The 13805-nt window shown below is 42.1% G+C and overlaps 1 protein-coding gene across 3 annotated transcripts in view; it reads left to right on the forward strand.

Moving 5' to 3' along the window:
• Positions 1-1586: 1586 nt before the first annotated feature.
• Positions 1587-13805, forward strand: part of phactr2 (phosphatase and actin regulator 2) — a 36329-nt gene continuing 24110 nt past the window's right edge. For all 3 annotated transcript variants that reach the window (XR_009797314.1, XM_061836191.1, XM_061836192.1), the window contains exon 1: positions 1587-1743. The gene's annotated coding sequence lies outside the window, so the exon portion shown is untranslated. The remainder of the gene's footprint in view (positions 1744-13805) is intronic.

A 13805-nucleotide genomic window follows, 5' to 3' on the forward strand; every position in this document is an offset into this window, starting at 1 on the left:
GTTAGGCTCCGTCAGGCGCGGAAAAGCATGCATAGAGTGTCGATTTAGTGACATCTGGCGGTCACATTATGCATTGACCGTTAATTTAGTTTACAACTACAGTGGAGCCTTGGTTCGCGAACAGAATCCGTTCCAGAAGGCTGGTTGAAACCCAAAACGTTCGAAAACCGAAGCACGTTTTCCCATGGCAATGAATGGAAAATGAAATAATGCGTTCTAATCCTAAAGAAATACATGTATAGTTTAAATTCTTTATTTTATTAAATCATTTAAAATATATATTTATTTTATGCTTAAAATGTATGCTTTAGCCTCGTAGAATACGCTAGGCTGGGAGAGCAGTGCCATATCTCTAGCGACTCAGCTCCCAGCCTTGTAAACCATTTTTTTTTTTTTTTAATCAAAAAAAGTGCAGAAAAACTTAAACCCTCTCTGGACCAAATAAAATTTTGCAGAGAGAACAATCTGATACTCTCAGAAAATGATACTCTGGACTTAAAATGTTTGATTATAATAAACCTGTTGCAAATTTGCAACCCCTGCCCGGAAAGGGATTTAAACAAGCAATAATGAGGGAGAGGAAAAAGAAATTGTTTTTTAGTTGCACAGAAAGTACGTAACATGTAAAAACAAAAAAAATAACCTGCAACTAGAGGTAGGGTAAATGGAATAAAAGAAAAAATGCAAAACTACAGTTTTGCAAAAAAAAAAAAAATAAAAATTTTCGCTTGAAAACCGATTTGTACGGAAACCAAGACGTTCAAAAACCAAGGTACCACTGTATCCCGGTAGTACAAATTGGGAAGTAAAATATTGACCTGATATGCTGTCAGCCTAATAGCGTCGTTGTCCAGATCATATTTGAATGTTTCACAATTTCTAGCCAAAATATTGGTATTTTTCATTAACATTTTCACAAAAGGTAAGAAATGATTTTGCTATTAGGCTGACGATAAAATGATACAATGGTGAGTTATAATACACTTGTAATACACAGTGTATTAACATATTACTTTTATTGCACATTTGAAAAAGCCTACAAAGTGAGAAATTAAGTACAGATTCTAATATAAATAATTGGGTATCGTACATAGTTACAGCTGTCAAAAATTCTGTATATCTTTTGGTCAGTGGTGTGGTGATTTTTTTGGGCTGCACCGCTAATGTTTTAGGCACAGATGTCAACATTTGGCTTGACTGCTTGTGCTTTAACTAATAATCTATAGACAATAATAAACAACTTAAATATATATATATTTATGACTTTAATAATATAATGTCCACCTTAACATACATCCAAAAACTCCATCATCATGCTTCCAAAGGCGTATTCTGTTGAATCACGTGCAGGTTTCATTGAATTTTAAAAATGTTGAAAGAAGAGGTTTCCACTTAGCAATCGCATTTCAAGACGACCCGTCTGGTTTAGAAGGTGTGAACCAAAACAGGAAGACACGCATACCCACACACGCGAATGCACATGCACGCCAGTCAAGTTTGAACAAGCTGAGCAGGAAAGGCGGTGTAGGCGTTTAAGCTTTCGTGTTGCTCCTTTTGAAGTGTTTTTTTTTTTTTTTTTTTTGGAGGGGGGTATTCAAGCCACCATGGAGAAGGATGAAGGGGACACACTCATGGAGCTGAAGGCCTTCCGTGCCCTGCGACCCGAGCCCAGGTACCGCTCCCACAGCGATACTTCGGGCTTTGCCGCGAGGATCCTGTTGAGGCTCAGAGGAGCTCACACAGGTAGGAATGCACACTCCAGAGCACATAAGGAATGAATATCTATATCATCTATCGATATCTATCTATCTATCGATATCTATCTATCTATCTATCTATCTATCTATCTATCTATCATCTATCTATCTATCTATCTATCTATCTATCTATCTATCTATCTATCTATCTATCTATCTATTATATCTATCTATCTATTATCTATCTATCATCTATCTATCTATCTATCTATCTATCTATCTATCTATCTATCTATCTATCTATCTTCTATCTATCATCTATCTATCTATCTATCTATCTATCGATGCAACGTTTGTAAGTGAACATTTTGAAACATTCTTAACTGCCACACAAGTTTAAAAAAAAACACATTAACCATGAAAAAGAAAATGAACAAAAATAATTTAAGTCAAGTCAGGCGACAATACATTTTTTAAAAAAATATTTCAAACGCTTTCCAGGTGTCTTAATAACATTTATGACATGCTTCAGTCAAAATACACCAAGGCTCAATAATTACAGCACTCTTTATCGATGCTATTTCCCGTCTTGCTGAAAATAGCTCATTTGAAAGTTCATCTTGAGCCATGCAACCGGACACTGGAATCCATTTAGTGCAGAGCGAATGGCACTTACAGATTTCATTTCCATGACAACCAAGCGAATGAAGGAGCGGAGGAAACGAGTCAATTAATGCATTTGCACATTCGCACAACTATGCGGTGAATCAAATTCAGATGTTTCGTTGTCTTATCACAATTCACTTACCAGGTTGCCACAATTGATCCTTAAAAGGTAACATTTGCTAACAGTTTGTTTTTGAACATTAATTTCTAATGGCATTTACTTATAATCACCACCTAGCTGCCAAATTATATCTGACCTTAAATGTTGAATCGCTTTATGAGTTGGGTCGGCATCGATTCTGCGTGTTTGGTTGTCTCTCTTAAATGTCACTCTGTCCCACTTTCGCAACCACAACGGTTGCTGTGTTTCCTCCCAGCTGCCTTTTACGTTTGAACCTCAATCCCTCGTGGGTATTTGTCATGTTTGACATAACCAATGCAGTTTTCTTTGCCCGGGTCACATTTTCCTGTCTTAAAAAAATGATGATGATAATAGGAAAAAAAAACACTAATTATATATATATATATATATATATATATACAGACCCTAATGAGCTCTGTTGAAAATGAATGGATGGAAAGATCCTCAAGAGTTCTTCATAATGTCCTCCAAGTGGTCACAATACAGTGTCCATCCAACCACTTTCTTTTGCCTCTTATCCTCACGAGGGTCACAGGGAGTGCTGGAGCCTCTCCCAGCTGTCAACGGGCAGGAGGCGGGGGACACCCTGAACTGGTTGCCAGCCAATCGCAGGGCACCCGGAGACAGACAACGGTCGCACTCACAATAAACACCTTAGGGGCAATTTTATGTTTTGGGGATGTGGGAGGAAACCGGAGTGCCTGGAGAAAACCCACGCAGGCCCAGGGAGAACATGCAAACTCCACCGAGGTGGGTCGGGGATTGAACCCGGGACCTCAAAACTGTGAGGCCAACACTTTACCAGCTGTTCCACCGTACCGCCCACAATACAGTATTATCCAAGCCGCTTATCCTCATGAGGGTCATGAAATAGCCAGAACCTATCCCAGCGAGCTTCGGGCGAAAGGCGGACTGCACCCTGAACTGGTTGGCAGTCAGTCGCAGGGCAGATATCGACACCATCACTGAGCGGGAATCGATCCCACGCTGTCCGAACCAAAGTCAGGCGTGTGTACCACTACACCACAGGTGTCCACCTCAAGGCCCGGAGGCCAGATCTGGCCCACCACATGATTTTATGTGGCCTGCGAAGGCGCATCATCAGTCTCAACTTCCATGATCCTTATGAAGATCTAAGCAAAAATTTCAAATTTTCATACATTGTATCATAACTGAGACAAGCATTTTTGTGTGAGCAAACATGGATGAAAGTTGGAAAAACCCGTTTGTCTTGATTTCTGACTTCTGAAACTAGTTCATAAATTTCACATGTATGATATATATGATGAGGCGATGAACGATTTTTATGGTTTCACAGTCATGACGGCCCTCTGAGAGAAACCGGAACTCCAATGTGGCTCGCGACAAAAATGAGTTTGACACCCCTGCACTACACCATCAGTGACTCCCAATGCAGTATCACTCTCTTCTAATAATACAGTCAGAGGGAACAGTTTGGGAAGGAGAGACGGGATATGTACCAAAATACAAAATGGGTGAAAAATGTGGGGTGGGGGGTTAAATGTGACTTGACGCTGTAAAAGAAAAAAATAGGAGAGTGGGCCAAATTAGATGTGAGAATAGTGTGATTAAGGAGGAGGAGAGAGCAGATGGAAAAAGGCTGAAGAAATGGAAGAGGAGGGAAATGTCTGCCCGCTCCTCGAAATAGCTGAGATTAGACGGCTTTTGAGTTTACAATAAGCACTTGCTCGATGCGTTCTTTTTGATCGGGGACAGAGGAGACCTTGCCCCCGACTGAAATGCGTGCCCGATCCTTTGAAAACCCACAAAAACAACGATCAAACCGAGCTTCGATATTTGCGGTGGCGCGGGTGGGCGTGGGGAACTGCTTAATCGGTGTTTGTGGCCGGTACAGCTTGAATATTCGTGACCATTAGAGGGTTGAACATTTCACTCATGATGGCAGCTCTTCATGAACTCCACCGTAGGTATGTGGCGCATGGACATATATCACTAAACACCAATATCACAGCAACAATTAATTATGTGCCGCTTATCAGAAGGTAATAATGTAAAATAAGGCTAATCTGTACAGCTAACAAAACTCAATGCAGCTCTGCTTAGCTTTGAGCTTTGACACGACTTGTGTTTCAGACGATGTACTGTAGTCCGAATGTGGCTTGAAAGTGGCAATTCATGGGTGGAGAAACACGCCGTTCGGTAAATTAGTCAAAATGGAATGGCCCTCAATCCATCCATCCATCCATCCATCCATCCATCCATCCATCCATCCATTTTCTACGGCTTTTCTGGGTCGGGTCGCGGGGGAAGTAGCTTCAGCAGGGATACCCAGACTTCCCTTTCCCCAGTCACTTCGTCTAGCTCTTCCGGAAGGATCCCAAGGCGTTCCCAGGCCAGCCGAGAGACATATCCCCCTTCCCGTGGGCTTACCACCTGTGAGAGGGACTATAGGGGGTCGGGTGCAATGTGAGCTAGGTGGGAACTTAGGGATCCGATCCCCGGCTCCAGAAACTAGCTCGAAGGACATGGAATGTCACCTCTTAGGCAGGGAAGGAGCCCGAGTTGGTGTGACTAGATATAGTCGGACTCGCCTCCGGATGACCGAGCTTCTTACCCTTTCCCTAAGGGAGAGCCCGGACACCCTGCGGAGGAAACTCATTTCGGCCACTTGTATCCGGGATCTTGTTCTTTCGGTCACGACCCACAGCTCGTGCCCATAGGTGAGGGGTGGGAACGGAGATCGACTGGTAAATTGAGAGCTTCGAAAGGCGACCACAACGGACCGATACAAAGTCCGCATCACTGCAGACGTCACACCGATCCGATCTCCCGCTCCATTCTTCTCTCACTCGTGAACAAGACCCCAAGATACTTGAAGTCTTCCACTTGGGGCAGGATCTCATCCCCGAACCGGAGAGAGAACGCCACCCTTTCCCGACTGAGGACCATGCTCTCTGATTTGGAGGAACTGATTCTCTTCCCGGGCGCTTCACACTCGGCCACTGAGGACTGATTTCGACATTAGTGCCCCCAAATACTACCTTCAACTGCTTGATACCGACCCAACTCCCAGTAAAGTTAACTGATTTCAGTACAGTAAAGTGTTCCCCAAATAGCAAAATAGCAGAAATCTATAACTGCCTCTATAACTAAATTGAATGGAGACCCCCTCAAAACTGAGGTGAGGAAATTTCCTCTTCGTACAGTCGAGGTCAGGATTCCAACCCGAGAATCTCTCAATTGTGAGATAGATGTTATGTACTACAACCAGGAAGTACAACTTTCAGACAAACCTGAACTCTGGAATTCGCATTTACTGTCTTGAAAGGCTTGTATGCACTACCAGCTAAACACGATATGTAACGTGCAGTTTATAGCTCACAAAATAAAAGATTACAAATAGCCAGAATCCATTTGCAACCAAATTTGGTGACACTATGAGTCAAGGTTTTGTTCTTACTGTGAAGTCTGGCCTTCCCAGTCTACTAACTACTTCCATCCATCCATCCATCCATTCATCCATCCATCCATCCATCCATCCATCCATCCATCCATCCATCCATCCATCCTCTTAGCCGTGGCGTGCCTGAACTGGTTGCCAGCCAACCGCAGGGCACATTGAGATAAACAGCCGCACTCACAATCACACCTAGGGGCAATTCAGAGTGTCCAATTAACCCATTCATTGGCAGGGTGGCAATTTTTTGCCTTATTTAGATAAAAGTCTCCAAACAGGCCATAATCAAGGAAATAACACTTCCTTTTCGTTTAACGCATAAAACAAAGGGGGGAAAAAGATGTACCCTCTCGCGGGCTGCGTCCCAAAACTGGAACAGAAATGTTATCAGTTCTGTGAAGTGGTGCATACTAGAGATATGTTTATTAAATAATTCTTATTCTAGAACGACACTTGCGAATTAATAATACTGATGGATTAGCATTTTGAAGAAAAACTTGGTTGCATACTGACCTTTCTCCCTTTCTTCGATTGGAAAAGGCTCCATGTGTACTTGAGGCAGCCATGTTGGGTCAGGAAGGAAAGGGGAATAACTCCGTACTAACTTTGACAGATTTGTTATCCTTTCCCGATACCAAATTATGGCTTTAGATTAAAACAGTTAAATATTTTGATAGACTGAAGATTATAATGCGTGCAAAATCATGATGTCCCAAAAATGGGACGCTGCCGACGAATGGGTTAACCCTGCCTTTTTTTGGGGTGTGGGAGAAAACCCGCGCAGACACGGGGAGAACATGCAAACTCCACACAGGCGGGTGCGGGATCAAACCTGGGACCTCAGAACTGTGAGGCCAATGCTTTCCAGCTGATCCACCGTTGCCGCCCACCAACTAACTTACTAGTTTTAAAAAAAAGCACGCGAGAGTGGCTCATTTAGTTTCATTGGCGCGACTGCTTGTACAGCATGTTTTATTCCATCCTGCTTCATTCTGTTCTCTTCTGTTGAGAACAGGAAATTAAAGAAATCAAACCCTTGGAGCACGACACATACATCCCATTCAAAGTCTCCATGCTCAATATTGGATGTTGACTCACTATTATATTATCGGTCATTACGGTTCATCTAAGACCCTTCCCTCCTGATAATGTGTATTGTTTTTGAAGAATACTGTGCACGCGAGTAATTCTTGTGTTAAAAAGTATTTTGACATTATTTAATACAGATATGAAGCCTCATGCAATGTTTATGAGTCTACTTCAAAAAGTAATAACCATAGCATCAGATATCCCCACATATAAACGCACAGTGTGAGAAATCGAATATAGAGAACAATAATGGTCATCGTAACAGGTACTTGACATTAAAAAATTATTATTTTCAAATGAAAAATACTGAAATGACATCCAAAACAAGTCAAGGATGAATGATATCAGAAAATTCAAAGCCTAAATGTGATCTTTTTATTACTGTTATAATAATATTAACAAAAAATGCAAATCATCCAAAGTCAGTCTGAAGAGAATAATTAATTTAAGTATATTTTTGTATATTTTTTTTTGCTTCACAACAACAAATGCATTTTATGCTGGACAAGAAATTAAAATAGACTTCATGGGGAAAAATGAAATCATATGAAATTATTTAATGAATTTATGATTTACATTTGTAGGAAAAGGCAAAACATTACTTATTTTTTATTTTCTCTAGCTTTATTCAGACATTGGCGGCACGGTGGATCAACTGGTAAAGCGTTGGCCTCACAGTTCTGAGGACCCGGGTTCAATCCCGAACCCGCCCGTGTGGAGTTTGCATGTCCTCCCCGAGCCTGCGTGGGTTTTCTCCGGGCCCTCCGTTGTCCTCCCACATCCCAAAAACATGCAACATTATTGGACACTCTAAATTCCCTCTGGGTGTGATTGTGAGTGCGGGTGTTTGCCTCGATGTGTCCTGCGATTGGCTGGCAACCTTGTGAGGATAAGCGGCTAAGAAAATGGCTGGCTGGCTGGATGCATGGATATTAATACATTATAGTAAAAGGTGTCACTATACAAGGATCAAGGGACATTGATGGATGGATACATAATTGTATCCATTCTGTCTTTAAAATTGAAACTATAACATATTTGATCTTTCTGACTATGTTTTGTGTGTGTTGAATGCAACGTTATGTACTGCCTTAAGTGTCTTCTGAAAAATGTTGACTGTGCTACTATTGCGGCTTGGTTTTCTGTTTTTTGTCACAGGACACTGGTGCTACCGGTTGTGGGTGCACCTGCTGTTGTAACCTTTACGCGAGTGGTTAAAGGAAACTGGCCAGCAGGCATTTCTTGCTTGTTTCACAGCCTTCGTTGTTAAAGGACTGGATCGAAGCTGAACTTTGACTTTTTGACTATGAACTGTGTAACTGCGTTGATTACAAGTGGCCGTAAATCATATCTGGATAACACAACACCCCTCCAGCTGTCCTTTTCACCTCCTCCTTTTTTCTTCTTCTTCATTTGCATGTTATTGCGTCACGGTGGGACTTCGCCTCAATAGGGAGCCAGGCTTGGGGGTAGGAGTTCGGGGGGTGGGGTGGGGGGGGGATGAGTACCTGAGATGGAAAGGCGCATTAAGTTTTAATGCTCTTTACTGGAGTGAGAAGAGGGAAGGAGGCAGGTGGGAGGAGCGAAGGAGGGAGGGATGGATGCAGGAGGAGTGCGTTATGTCGGAAAGAGGCGAGGACCAAGTCACACTGCTGATAATATTCCCTGGGTCAAGTCATGGAACATGATGGTGAGTTTCTCTCCATTACAAATATTTTTTTAAAACATATTTTTTAACCACTTATCTTTGCTGTTATCTCCAAAGATGAATTCCGTTCAAATGACAACTTAATGACACAGCGTCGATGTTATGTCATGCGTCAGCTGCATATTACTACGCAATTTTGCAATATTTATAGGATGGCGGAAGTTGAGCACCGTGTAACATTATAGGGGGGCAAACTACACCTTCGCTTAAACAGACTTGATGTCCTCGGCTTCTTTTTTAAGCGGCAATCTTGTGGCACATTTGAAAGGCAAAAGGTAGTGACACTGTTATTACTGTACATAGTGCGGTCATTCATTACAGGTGGATGTTGTTAGTGGCCATATTTGGTGTATTAGAGCGACATAAGTCACGTGTGGTTGTTTTTGAGCATATGTGAGTTTGTGAATTTTCAGTACCGTTGAAGGTGTTAAGGCTTGTTAAAATGTTATATGCATTCAATTCTTGAGCCATGTGGTATTATGAATATATAGATGATAATTTTGTACGTTCCCCCCCCACCCCCACCACACACACACACACACACACACACACACACACTCAACTCCTTCCATCTACAGTAATTGTAAAGGACCTTTAAAGGAATCAAAAACCCAGGTTTTACGTTTGTTCTCATGTCACGCATGAGTTATGTCGTCAGTTTTACAAGGTGTGTGAAAGCGACATTCCAGTTTGGCATAACAGCAGAGGACGCAAATAAGGTTAGGTTCAACCAGTCAAGTAAGGATTTTCCCCGTGTCAACTTTATTTGTTCTATAAAACAACGGTACCTGGCATGCACTTTGGTTTTACACGTTTATTATATTCCACCTGGTGCTTATTTGCATTTTCATCAAATGTAAACCAAAAAGCAAGAATAATGAATACAACTTTTGACTTATTTTAAATAGATTTTGCAACCCCCCCCAAAAAAAATCAAGCAGAAATGATATATACAGTATTTATACAACAATTAAACTTTGACACTTGTTATATTAAATCACAATTCCGGGTTTATTTTATGGTATTGACATGTAAATGCTGTGATTGGCTGGCAACCAGTTCAGGGTGTACCCCGCCTCCTGCCCGTTGACAGCTGGGATAGACTCCAGCACTCCCTCGCGGCCCTCGTGAGGATAAGCGGCAAAGAGAATGGATGGACATGTAAATGTGTTAACTCGGGAAAGAGCTTCTTTTGTTTGAAGTCAATTCTGAACCTTTGTTTGATATTCATCTTTTGTTATCCATATCCATTTTCCAAGCCGCTTGTCCTCACAAGGGTCTGAAACCCAAATGTCTTTATTATACAACAAAAATAAAGGAATTGACCTTGCCGTTCCAATATCTTTGGAGAGGACTATTAAAATGAGTGGTTTGCATGTAAATATTTTTTCATCAGCTAGAATTTACAAATTCTTCCAGACGATAGATGCTTTTTTTTTTTTTTTTTGCAGTTGTCCTGGGATCTAATTAGGTGGCACACCACTTTTTTAAGAAGTCCTCTCCCCAAAGACATTGTCTTGTTTTGTTTTTACAAAGATTAAATACAATTCAGGGTGTAGACTGCCTCCTGCCCATTGAGAGCTGGGATCGCCTCCAGCACTCCCGTGACCCTTGTGAGGATAAGCGGCTAAGAAAATGGATGGATGGCTATATATCTATATATATATGTGTGTGTAAGTTCAAACATTAGCAAATCCATAGGACCACATTGTTTTGATAGTATATACAACAACACAAATTTTTTTTTGGGGGGGGCATGCCAAGTTTTTGAAATGCGTATTGTATGCAATGGGAAGTAAAAATTTGTTTTTATTTTTCAGGATCTGTTCTTTTTTCTCAATGGTTCTGCTTTCAGTGGTCTTTGTTTTCTTATCTGACTTCTCCATATGTAGAGTGGGAAAACTTTTGTCAACTCTTGACGCCTCACTATTTATTTGTGTTGTTTTTTTTTTCTTCTAAATTCTCACTGCTTTCCAATCGGTGTAATATAAATAAAGTAGTCTCTGATGGTGTAGTGGTACACACGCCTGACTTTGGTCCAGGCAGTGTGTGATCGATTCCCGCTCAGTAATGGTGTTGATATCTGCCCTGCAACTGACTGGCGACCAGTACAGGGTGTAGTCCGCCTTTCGCCCAAACCTGGCTGGGTTGGGCTCCGGCTCTCCCGTGACTCTTGTGAGGATAACTGGCTTGGATAATGGATGGATGGATAAATAGAGTAAACATACTGCAATGCTTTCTGCACACCTGCCAAGCCACAAATGAACCATCATTATTAGCCAGTGGCAGCGCTTTAGAAACAAACCATATCCCGCCTTTCATTGGGTAATAAAGCAGCGAAAAGCAGCCCTGAACTTTGCAAACGGGACTTGCAAGTATTTGTGCACTTCCAGTGTTTGTACTCCTCTCAGACATGATTGTATATAGAATGATGTGAAAGCGCAAAGAAAAATTGCTCACTTGTTTATTCAATTCATTCTAATGCAAGCGCGCACCACCTCATTTCTCCACAAACCATGACAATATTTATTGAGCTCTGGTTACCGAACGTTGCTTCCCCGCGACCTTGTCGCCGTCTCCCGTTCGCTATCGCGAGTCCTTCGCTCGAGCGCTCCGGCCAGGCGTCTGGCAGGAAGTCAGTTATTGATTTAAAACAGGCAACATTTTAGCATTATGGCTCGCGCCAAACAGTATACAACAAACAGGAGATCGGGTTGCAGGCGGGCTGGCCAGGGCAGATGGGAAGAGCGAGAGATATGACAGTAACTACTCCTCTACTACTGCCAAAAGACTACACAGGTTATGTTTTAAGGTCAATTTCCTCACACAAATACTTCATATTGAAAGCTGCTACAGCTGTAATAAAACAGTGGCTACTCTTTATATGATTAGATAGTACTGCGTGACTAAGTTTATTAAAAAAGTCAGAGTGGAGAGGTGGGGTGGGGGTGGGTCTCTCAAAAGTAGCACTTAAACAATTATTATCCCCTAGTTCCGCCGAGGCCACCTCTTTAATATTTGATGAATGCCTTTTTCCCCCCTCAGCCCTTTCCTTGTCCGGTCAATAAAGTCGGGATCCCTCGGGCGAGCAATGTTATTTACAAACATACTGTCCCTAAAAACACCACCTTGATCTACTTGTTACTGCAAAGTAGTATTGTCCTTAAAAGTACACTATCTGAGACCAAGACTTGCCTGAGACAAGAACTCTTCAAGATAAAGGCAAGACCAAGACTTTTTGGAATCGAGACCGAGTCAAGACCGAGAGATTGAAGCCAAGATTGAGATCAAACTCTAAAAAAGTACTTTAAAAAAACATGACAAGTTTGAACAGTGCCACGACTAGAACACGGGGTCGGACCCAAATGCACGACTCGGGAGACGTAGAGGCAGTTCGGGATCAGTGTTTATTCGGTCCAGTGTCGGGGATCAGGCAGGCAGTCAGCGGGAGCAGCAGTAACAAGAACGTCAGGCATAGGAGGCAGGTCAGTGGGCAGGGAGAAGTCGGTCCACGGGAGATCAGGAACAGGATACGAGAGTGCGGGAACGAGGCATGAACCAGCGATCTGGCAAAGGTCAGACCGTACGTCACACTCAAGAGTTTTTGGGTTTGAATCTTGAAGGAGTTTGTATGTTCTCTCCTCATTTGCATGAGTTTTTTTTGCCGGGTATTCTGATAGAACTTCTGAAAGCAGAAAATCATTGGGTCGACTTCATCCTTCCAGTACTGGTGCAGTGTTGCATCTGTGTAGTACCATCTCAGAAAGAGTAAAAATGCCAAGTCAACTAGTCTGACCCGTTCTGTATCGGTGCCTCCTCTCTCTGTAAGAGTTTTGCTGCTACTGTACCCCAAAACCTGGAAAATGGCCTGGTGGACTTTATCTTTCCCATTTTGGGTTGGTGGCACCTCTAACAATTCTGACATTACTGCCCGACATGGAATTAGGCGGCCAGAATTGGTTCTTTCAGAGGTAGAGATGGATGGAAGGATGGAAGTCTATTCCTTAATTCTGACAAAGGGATGTAAAGTTCATTACTTCACTTCTCCTGCTCTGTTGCGTTAAAAGCAATCTTTACTATATGACAACTATTTTCACATACAGATCTAATTATTTGAGATGCACTGTTGCCGTTCCCACTGTTAAGGCAATGGACCGTTCCGATGGCGATCTTAAGCTCCGCCCCCTTAGCCATGTCCCACAAGCTTCCAAAATGGCGATGGAACAGAACATGTTTGAAGTCGATTCTCTATCGCGCATTCCAGATAACATTGGGGTATGGTTTTTGCCAAATGTGTCAGACTTGTCAAAGAGAGTTCTACAGAGAGGTCTCAACTATTTCACGCAAGGATATGTACACGGAATTAAGATTTTGGACGGAGCAGGATGCAATGTCAGACTTACAGCGAAATGTTGGCGATCAATGCAAAAAACGTTGACGCCTCACAAACTTCATATTTAAATCCAACAGGATAAATTTATGGAATCGTACTGCAGATGTAAAGCAGGGTGAGTACTTTTTACTTGGAAATATCACGAGTAATATCATTGTAGTCTTTAGAAGTGAGTGAGTGTATTCATTTGACTTGGCTCGGAATGGAACCCAGTGCTCTGTCGCAAAAGTTCGATGTGATACAAATAAGCAAATAGACATTTCTCTTGCATGACATCGCGCATTTATGTATCACTAACCCGACTCTTCGGCATAAAACATTACACACTTCATTCAGCAGGTCAGCCATACGCTAACAAAGTGGAAGTTGTTCTCCTGCAATGTATAAAGGACTGATAATAATTCAATCAAACTCAGAGGACATACTTCTCCCTCACTTACCTTCGAACATACAGCCTTGTGTTTGTTGATATTGTCCACATTTAGTTGTACGTGCAGTCTTCCCCAAGCCTTAATCCATTGTAGACACTTCGTCAACTGTGTTTTAGGCTTTGGAAAATGAATCAACCGGGCCCCTTGTAACCTAGCAGGATATCTCTCATCAGAATTGCACATTCCCAAAGCGCTTCTGAGGACCATTTTGTTCGTAACATGAACTTTTCCAAGCGCACG

The sequence above is a fragment of the Syngnathoides biaculeatus genome, chromosome 12, assembly GCF_019802595.1.
Source record: "Syngnathoides biaculeatus isolate LvHL_M chromosome 12, ASM1980259v1, whole genome shotgun sequence".
NCBI classification, from domain to species: domain Eukaryota; kingdom Metazoa; phylum Chordata; class Actinopteri; order Syngnathiformes; family Syngnathidae; genus Syngnathoides; species Syngnathoides biaculeatus.